Below are 8362 nucleotides of genomic sequence, written 5' to 3' on the forward strand. Positions count from 1 at the left end.
GAGGCTAGCGCTGCTGTATGTTAATTTTGGTCCAGAAAACGCAGTAAACACGGAAAGGGTAGTCCACTTGAGAATGTTATTTTCACGCGGCTCTGCTTTCTCTGTCTCTCTCTCTCTTTTCACGTCTGTCTGTCGCATGTTTTCTGTTTCGAAGCTACTGTATTCTGGTTTTACACCGGCCTACTACTATTGGATGAAAGAATTGCCACTAAAAGATGCCGCTTAAACGGCTTCGGGGCCTGTGACGGAATCCCAGCAGCGTCGGAGGGTGGTGGTAATCGAACCGGGCCGGGCAGCGGAAAAGAGTTATAGCATGCCATTGCCAGATGCCAGCCTTGCAGTTGTTCGTGCTGGACCGAATTTTACGACTTTAATTGAGATTTAATTCGGGCAATAAAGCTGATAAGCGACGTAACCGCAATTTAGTTGCCAAATCTGAGAGTAATTCCGACAGGCCACTGAATGAAATGTTGCTTTTGAGACTGGCATTTCCATATTAGCTTATCGCTTTTGTATAGATGGTTTCTTTAGTAATCGTGTTCGACCGAAGCCACAGCTCAAGGGATCGAAATGTTGTTACGAACACAATGCAGTGGTTATCGAAAAACTTAATCCAAATAGGATTAGATCGGTAACTTTTTCAAAGTATTAACTTTTCTGAGTAGTACTAGTGACTTTTAGAGTCGTTAAAAACTACATATTAATACGAAAACGAAAAACAAAAATAAATTTGAGGATATAAGATACACATTTTAATACATGTAGAATAAGATTATCACAGACTAACAGACATAACACTTCGAACAAATTTTCTAGCAAAATGTCGTTCGAATGATTATTCTAATTCTCGCAAAAAAAAAACACTAGCAGCACCTGGTGCAGTCTTCGCGCTTCGTAAATCTGCTAGCTATAAATTTAGCTATGCTATAAGTTTACAAGTATTTTATCTGATAACAGCGCCAGTGCATTGAGCTTTCGGTTGGCAATTCGGTCATTGAGCTTTCGGTTGGCCAATTGAGGGTTAAAATTTAATTTTAAGTCTTCGATATTGCAAGGTCTTATGTCTTGAATTTTGAAATTTTTTTAGAAATATGTTTTTCCCTGAGTTCTCGCGCAGCGACTGTTGTTTGAGTCTTGGCTTAAGTGAACAATTGAAATGATCGTTTTTATTTGTGATGGAATGAGGCTTCAGTGTTACGTCTGTTAGTCTGTGGTATATCTCTATCTTCGCTTGTTCAGGAACTATTCTATATATACTATAAAAAATATCCTAATTTTGGCCCCGAATTACTTACAAGAAGACATCATTTTATTCAAAAACTCTTCCCAGAGAATCAGAATAGTTTCAAGCTGGCTGAAAAGTTTTATAAATCATGTTTTAAAGCACAATAGTCAAACAATATTTAAAAGATAACAAAATCGGAATAAAAAGCTGATAAAATCGGAGATAGACCATGGGGTAAATCACTTCCTGCATAAATATTCAATATGTGATAAATATTGATAACTATATTTACTATTTTAAATGTGTCCACCTCATCATAACAACTCTTGCCACATACTGTTATCCAGCTTTTTACGAGCCATAATGGCAGACGTGTTCGTAATATTTGAACAGCATTTTTGACATTTCCCTAATACATCGCACGTTTTCTTTCCGCACGTTCACGCTAAAAATGAATGAATGTACGGAAAGAAAACGTGCGATGTATTAGGGAAATGTCAAAAATGCTGTTCAAATATTACGAGCACGTCCACCATTATGGCTCGTAAAAAGCTGGATGGGACTTGACAGCTTAAGATCGTATGAAAAAGGTGGAAATTTTCGTCAAATATTCATCAATACCGGTAAATATATTTAGCACCCGGGTAAAAGTATGTAAATATGCATAAATATATTTAATATATTTATTAAATTTGAAGTGATTTGCCCCGTGGGGTAGACAAAATCGGGATATTACTGTATTTCAATTTTCCATTCTAGCCAGGCCTCAAAAAACCAGTCGCTGCGCGAGAACGTCGTTCGGCTGCGCTGGCGCTGCTATCAGATAAAACACGAGTAAATTTATAGCATAGCTAAATTGAACGACGTTTTGCTAGAAAATTAATTCAAAGTGTTACGTCTGTTAGTCCGTGGAAAAAGCTTAGAAAAGTTAACCTTCCGTTACTCGCGCTGTTGTATTTTGTACAACACTTGTAGATTTTTGGATGCCATTTTATTTCAAAGTAGCAGATCGATGTCAAACCAATGTGTATTCTTCAATAAACTTATTACGAACAAAATGACATAATTATTCAATACATTAATGCTTTAAATATTTAGAAAAACAGATCAGCATAAACCGAAATCGCAGAAACGATGCAAGCGACGTGTGATCGGGGTACCGCAAATGGTCTCTACTGGAATTTTCTCTCGTTTCTTCATAAGGGAAAATAGTTTCTGTATGCTGCCAAATTATTTAGTAGTTAATGATCATTCCGAAGGTGTGCAAAAGTTCGCAATTTCGTTACTGCACGGCGCTAGTGTATGGGTCAGCTTTCTGAATGTGTTGCATCTACGAATCTGTTTATTCGCAAGGTCCTGCTTTCAGAAAATGTTTTAATGGACCAAAAACGCTAGGAAGATGAACGGAAGTTTTAAATTTTCACTTTTAAATAATCACTATGTATTATCCCGCATTTTGCACTTTACTGGACACCGCAGTCTAAAAGTGCGACCAGCATTCGCAAAGTGCAACAATGCGAATGCTGTGAGTGAGAAAGAGAAAGAGTAACAACTGCAATGTTGCTGTTTAGTTTTGTCATATACATTGGCATTAGATAAAATAATCTGGATTATTCCAGGTACAGCTGCAAAGCATAATATTACCACAGACAAACAGACATAACACTCGTTTTCTATTCTCCGTACCGAATAAACCGTCATTTCAAATTTGTTTTTAGTTGGGAATGTCTCCGTTTTGGTTAAAGTGGCACTTTTTGACGAAAGAAGGGGAATTCCCCATAAAAAATACTTGCTACTTCGAGGGATACTCATGTTGCTTTTGATATTTGGGAATGTCGATCATAGATGGTGCTAGTGTTCAGACTAAATGTGAGGTACGATAATTTTTGTTGATTTTTCTTCCAAGAGTTATGTCTGTTTCTCTGTGATATTACTGTGCAAAACACTTTCTAAACATTCCTGCCCAAACGAATCAAAACGTCCCATCAGCCCTATTTTCTAAGCTGCCAACAGCAGAAATGATATCATACTATGTTTTATGTAAAAAACATCTTAGAAAACATGATAGCTATTGTCAATTGCAAAGAAAATTATACCATCCAAAGTGCGATATCGCTCATAAAAGTGCTATTTTGCATTAAATCGTTTCGGTATCTTCGGCGCACTTATTGCTTGAAAGATAATGAAAAAGTGCGCCGAAGATACCGAAACGATTTAATGCAAAATAGCACTTTTATGTGCGATATCGCACTTTGGATGGTACAATGTTCCTTGCAATTGACAATACTAGAAAAAAAATCTATTCAATAGAATATTACATTATTCAAGAATGATAAAATGATCTTTCCTAATGCAACGACCTGTATATGGCTGCAATTGTAGGATGTACAATTTACAGCGCATTTGAGCGCCGTCTGGTGACAAACTTATGAAATATTATCCCCCAAAGGACAGTAGTTTTCTATATAGCCAGGATTCCGAGATATTCCGAGATAAAAGGTGTTGTACAAAATACAACGCGCGAGTCCGTGTTACAAAAGTTGACGCGAGTAACGGAAGGTTAACAATTAACTTCCTAAAACGTTGCATGAGAGCTGATATTCGCTTAACTTTTCCAAATAACTAACTTTTCTGGGAGGTAAATTTTTCGAGAGTCCGCTGCATCTACACAGACTAACAGACGTAACGTAAAAACGATCATCTCAAATTTTCGCCTAAGCCAAGAGCCAAGTTGTTTAAGTCTTATACAAATAAAAATGATCATTTCAATTGTTCACTCAAGCCAAGACTCAAACAACAGTCGCTGTGCGAGAACGCCGCTCACTTGCGCTGGCGCTGTTGTCAGATAATATACAAGTAAATTTCTAGCATTGCTAAATTTATAGCAAGCTGCTTTGCGTAGCGCGAAGACTGCACCAGGTGATGCTAGTGTTTTTTCCGAGCTTTAGGGGTGTCATTGAAACGATGTTTTGTTAGAAAATTTGTTCGAATTGTTACGTCTGTTAGTCTGTGGTTTCACCAAGAAAAATCAATTTAAATCCGAAAAGAAAAAAAACTTGTACGAATTTGAAAATTAAATCAATTTGCAGTTGTTTCTGGTTCTAAACGGCATGTTTTAAGGAAGAGCACAGGCTAACAGACGTAACACTGCGAATATATTTTCTAACAAAATATCGTTTCACTGACACCCCTAAAACTTGAAAAAAAAAACGCTAGCAACACCTGGTGCAGTCTTCGCGCTACACATGGTAGGTTGCTATAAATTTGGTAATATTATAAATTTACTTGTATATTATTTGCCAACGCAGACGAGCGGTGTTCTTGTGCAGCGACTGTTGTTTGAGTCTTGGCTTAAGTGAAAATTTGAAATGATCGTTTTTATTGGCGATGGAATGGAGCTTCAGTGTTACGTCTGTTAGTCTGTGGTAACACCGTGTCTATTTTTATCAGTGTGGTTTCACCGAGAAAAATCAATTTAAATCCGAAAAGAATAACGTACGGTGATTAATGAAGACCGCACAAGTTTCTTTAAACAGAATCTAATTCCATTTTTTTGCATTCAAAATTCAAATATTTAATTCAAATCTTTTTGCATAACAGCGTGTGAAAACATCACCTAAATATAAATGTCATTTGATTTGATTCAGTCTGTTTTTTCGTGCATGTTTGTAGCTGGGACACCAACCGTTATAGCTAAAGCATCACAATACCAAAGGATCACAATTTATATACGTACATTATAAGTACGCAGCCAGCTACGAAGCTTTCGTTTCGCTACGTAAAATAAAAATAACGTAAATAAAAAGCTAGAAAAGCAAAGCTTTTTTTCAATACTAAACTTCACACTGAAACAACCTACCAGATGAGGGCAGCACCATCAACCTTACCGTGGATGGGTTTCTTTTAGAGCAGACGCATTAAACATGGGAAAATTTCGGTACAAAATAGTTATTCATTACAGCTGGTGAAGTTTGCAACACAAAATATTATGATCAGTTGGTAGACCCAATCCCCAATCATCAATGGTTCCATCCAATTAGCCACCCATTGACCAGGGGGAGGCTAAACAGTTGCGGGCTAGTCACGAAAAGATCGCTTATCGCGTTAATCTTGGCCGTGGCCCTGGCAATCCTTTCTATTGCACGTTAATTTAATTTCAGCTAGAGGAACGGACAATTAAAAATTATTTAAACATCAGGGTTTAAAAATGGAAATCTAGTAGGAAGTCGGAAGTTTTTGAACGTTAAGCGTCAATTCGCGTGACAATTGACAAAAATTTTCAAAATTTTAATTCGTTTTCCAGAATACACGTAGTTTTGAGACCATTAATAAAAGTGTAGTCAAGCTAACCCGGACTCCATGACCGTGCCGGGTCGGACAGAAAAAAAACGGTGAGTCATCCCGGTTCGATTTTTGACTAATTACGAATCATAAATCTCAATCAATTTGACAATTGTTCGGCATTCGTCGGCATTTCGCGGTTGTAATTCAACCTAATCGGTGAATTCGGACGTGTGGCTCGTGCTCGTTGGCCTCTGCCTCGCGGTTCCTCAAGAAACGGGCCAATCAGGCTAATCAATCATTCAAGGTTGGTGCGATTGAGCGGCTTTCCACTCACTGGCACTGGTCCTGGGGCGGCGGCGTTGTTTGGTGGCGGGTTTCTTTCTCTTGTGTGTGAAGAGCGTGAGTGAAGAAAAAAAAGCCTAACCGTGCTGACAGCTGTTTGTTTAGGTTTAACCGTCGTTGCCGCGTTTGGTTTGCAGTGTCTAACAATCGAAATCATATGCCTAATCAACTTAATTCAGATAGAGAAAAACACACCCATCAAAGTTTGTCTACTACGATTAACGTTCTGATTGTCATTTAACCCTTTGTAAAGCCTAGTATCCAGCTGAAAAGAAAACAGCTCAAGAAAAAATCCTTGTATTTACCGAAGAAATTTTGACAACTGCAAGGCAAGCAATTATCTGTCATTTTTTCTTGTGGTAATATTTGCGGCGGATATTATTCCGTACGGAAAAGTGACGTTTCAATTCACTAGCATGTAAAACTGCGCCATCTGAATGTAAAACTATATTTCTTGTGAGGTGCATACTGGTAAAGAAATCGCAAACGGAAAATCTTTTCTTTAGCATTTCTTGGCCTATCTTTTTGCCCATTTCTTTTCAGGTCGATACTAGGCTTAAGGCCGTGGCAATTATTTTGCCACCAACGAAAAATATTTGTTTTGCGTCTATAATGACATCAATATAATTATAGAAGCAAAATAAAAAATTTTTGTTGGTGGCAATATAGTTGCCACTGCCTTATAAAGGGTTAAAAGTGAACTTTGTCACAGTTTCAGTACGAATCAAATCTTTCCAAAAGCAACCCATAATATTCAGGTTGCGCTGATGTCTATATTTGCCATGAACTCTTAGCATTAGCATACCACTTCGAAAGTTTGGTCGTTCCCGGAAAAAACCGTGTGCGTTTTGTTGCCCATTTTCCGAACAGCGAAGAGATTCTCGCAATTGAATTCATATTTCACTCATCTTTTTTCTGTTTTTTTTATAGGAAGGTACATTCCGTTTATCCTCGCACGCTTGCTGGTAGATGCAACTTTCGGTGCAACTCTTCGAGCTGACACAATCCAATTCGATTCGATTTCCATGCGGTTGAATGGAAAGTAGAAACGGCGATCGTTTGTTCAGGGAATCCATCGATTATATGTGTTTGATTGTTTCATCTCTTGTTCGGTAAGTTGTTTCTCGGTTTTCGGCAGCTTTTGTTTGTTACTGCTGTTGTGACGATGGGAAACGGAAACATTTAGTGAATCATATACTTACACATTTGATTTTTGTTCTTAAGAATCTCTTTCCGAGCTGCGAAAGTCGAGTAACTGATCTAAACACTTCAGCACAGGGTTAAGAACACTATTTTAACTCGTTTCTCACCGTTTTAGCAAGTATAGTAATTAGAGCACTAGCAATTAAAGCAGAGCAAAACCTAGGTGCTACATTCCGTTATCGAAACTTGACCTTCTGTTTTTGTACGACAGACTTCGCAGCCAGCTGTTAGAATACAGGACAATTGCAGGGCTAGTTGGTACCATCCTATTGATTCCAACAGCCTCTCCCAGCCGATATTCGAACATTCAACGAGTGGTTTATTAGGACAGCATCATACCTCGAGGTCAACTGGGAGGCAGCACTAGCAATCAGCTAATTTAAATTGATTTTTTATGAACGGCTCTCATTTCTGTATTGAATATTTTTAACTTGTATTTGTATAGAATTTATTTATTTATTTTTATTTTAATTGTATATCACATTAACTGCTGTGTTCACCACGATGGTGATGATGGAATTTTCTTTTAAATTGTAGTAATTAAAAAAAAAATAAAGAGTAGTCTACAAAAGTTTGAGCCTCGCGCGCGGAATACAGGTATAAAGGACATTTTTACATTTTGATGAAAAATAATTCATATTGTATGCTTTGAGAGAAATCATAAATGATTAGTGGGTTATCCGGCAGACTGCTGGGCCAACTTGCAAACTTTTGTGGTAGACATCAAAAGCTTTTTTATTAGATCTCAAGTAAACTGTTTTTGAAGGAATTTATACCTGTTTATGAAATCAGTTCGTCTTTTTTGCATAACTGGTTCAAATTGTTATTATATCAATTATCTTATAGATAAACCGTCTTGCTCAAACCTTTGTGGGGGTATGAGGCGGGACCATCATCATCATCATCATCATCAATTGATTTACTAATAGAGTTAAGGAATCGATTTTAACACTAATTTAAGTTAACTTTGCTTAGTTTAGTTTAGTTTGGTTTGGTCAGATTATCTTCCAATATCTTAAATCTACTTTAACTACTACTATTATTCATTTTGCTGATTCTCCCCGTTGAAGTAGGCAACACAATCACACCGAAATCCAAATACCGTAAGATAGTTTTTTTTATTTCTGATGGCAGCAAGTGCTTTGAGAAAATAATGCCAGCAGCTTGTACGAATCTAGCTTTTCGATTGCTTACAATGTTCATTGTTTACATATTCTTTACTGTGCCCTCTTTGACCGATCAAGCGCGACAATCCCTCAAATGCTAACAGTTGTAGCAAACCAAGTGAGAGTTATTTCTTGCTAGACT

The sequence above is a fragment of the Sabethes cyaneus genome, chromosome 1, assembly GCF_943734655.1.
Source record: "Sabethes cyaneus chromosome 1, idSabCyanKW18_F2, whole genome shotgun sequence".
Classification (NCBI taxonomy): Eukaryota; Metazoa; Arthropoda; class Insecta; order Diptera; family Culicidae; genus Sabethes; species Sabethes cyaneus.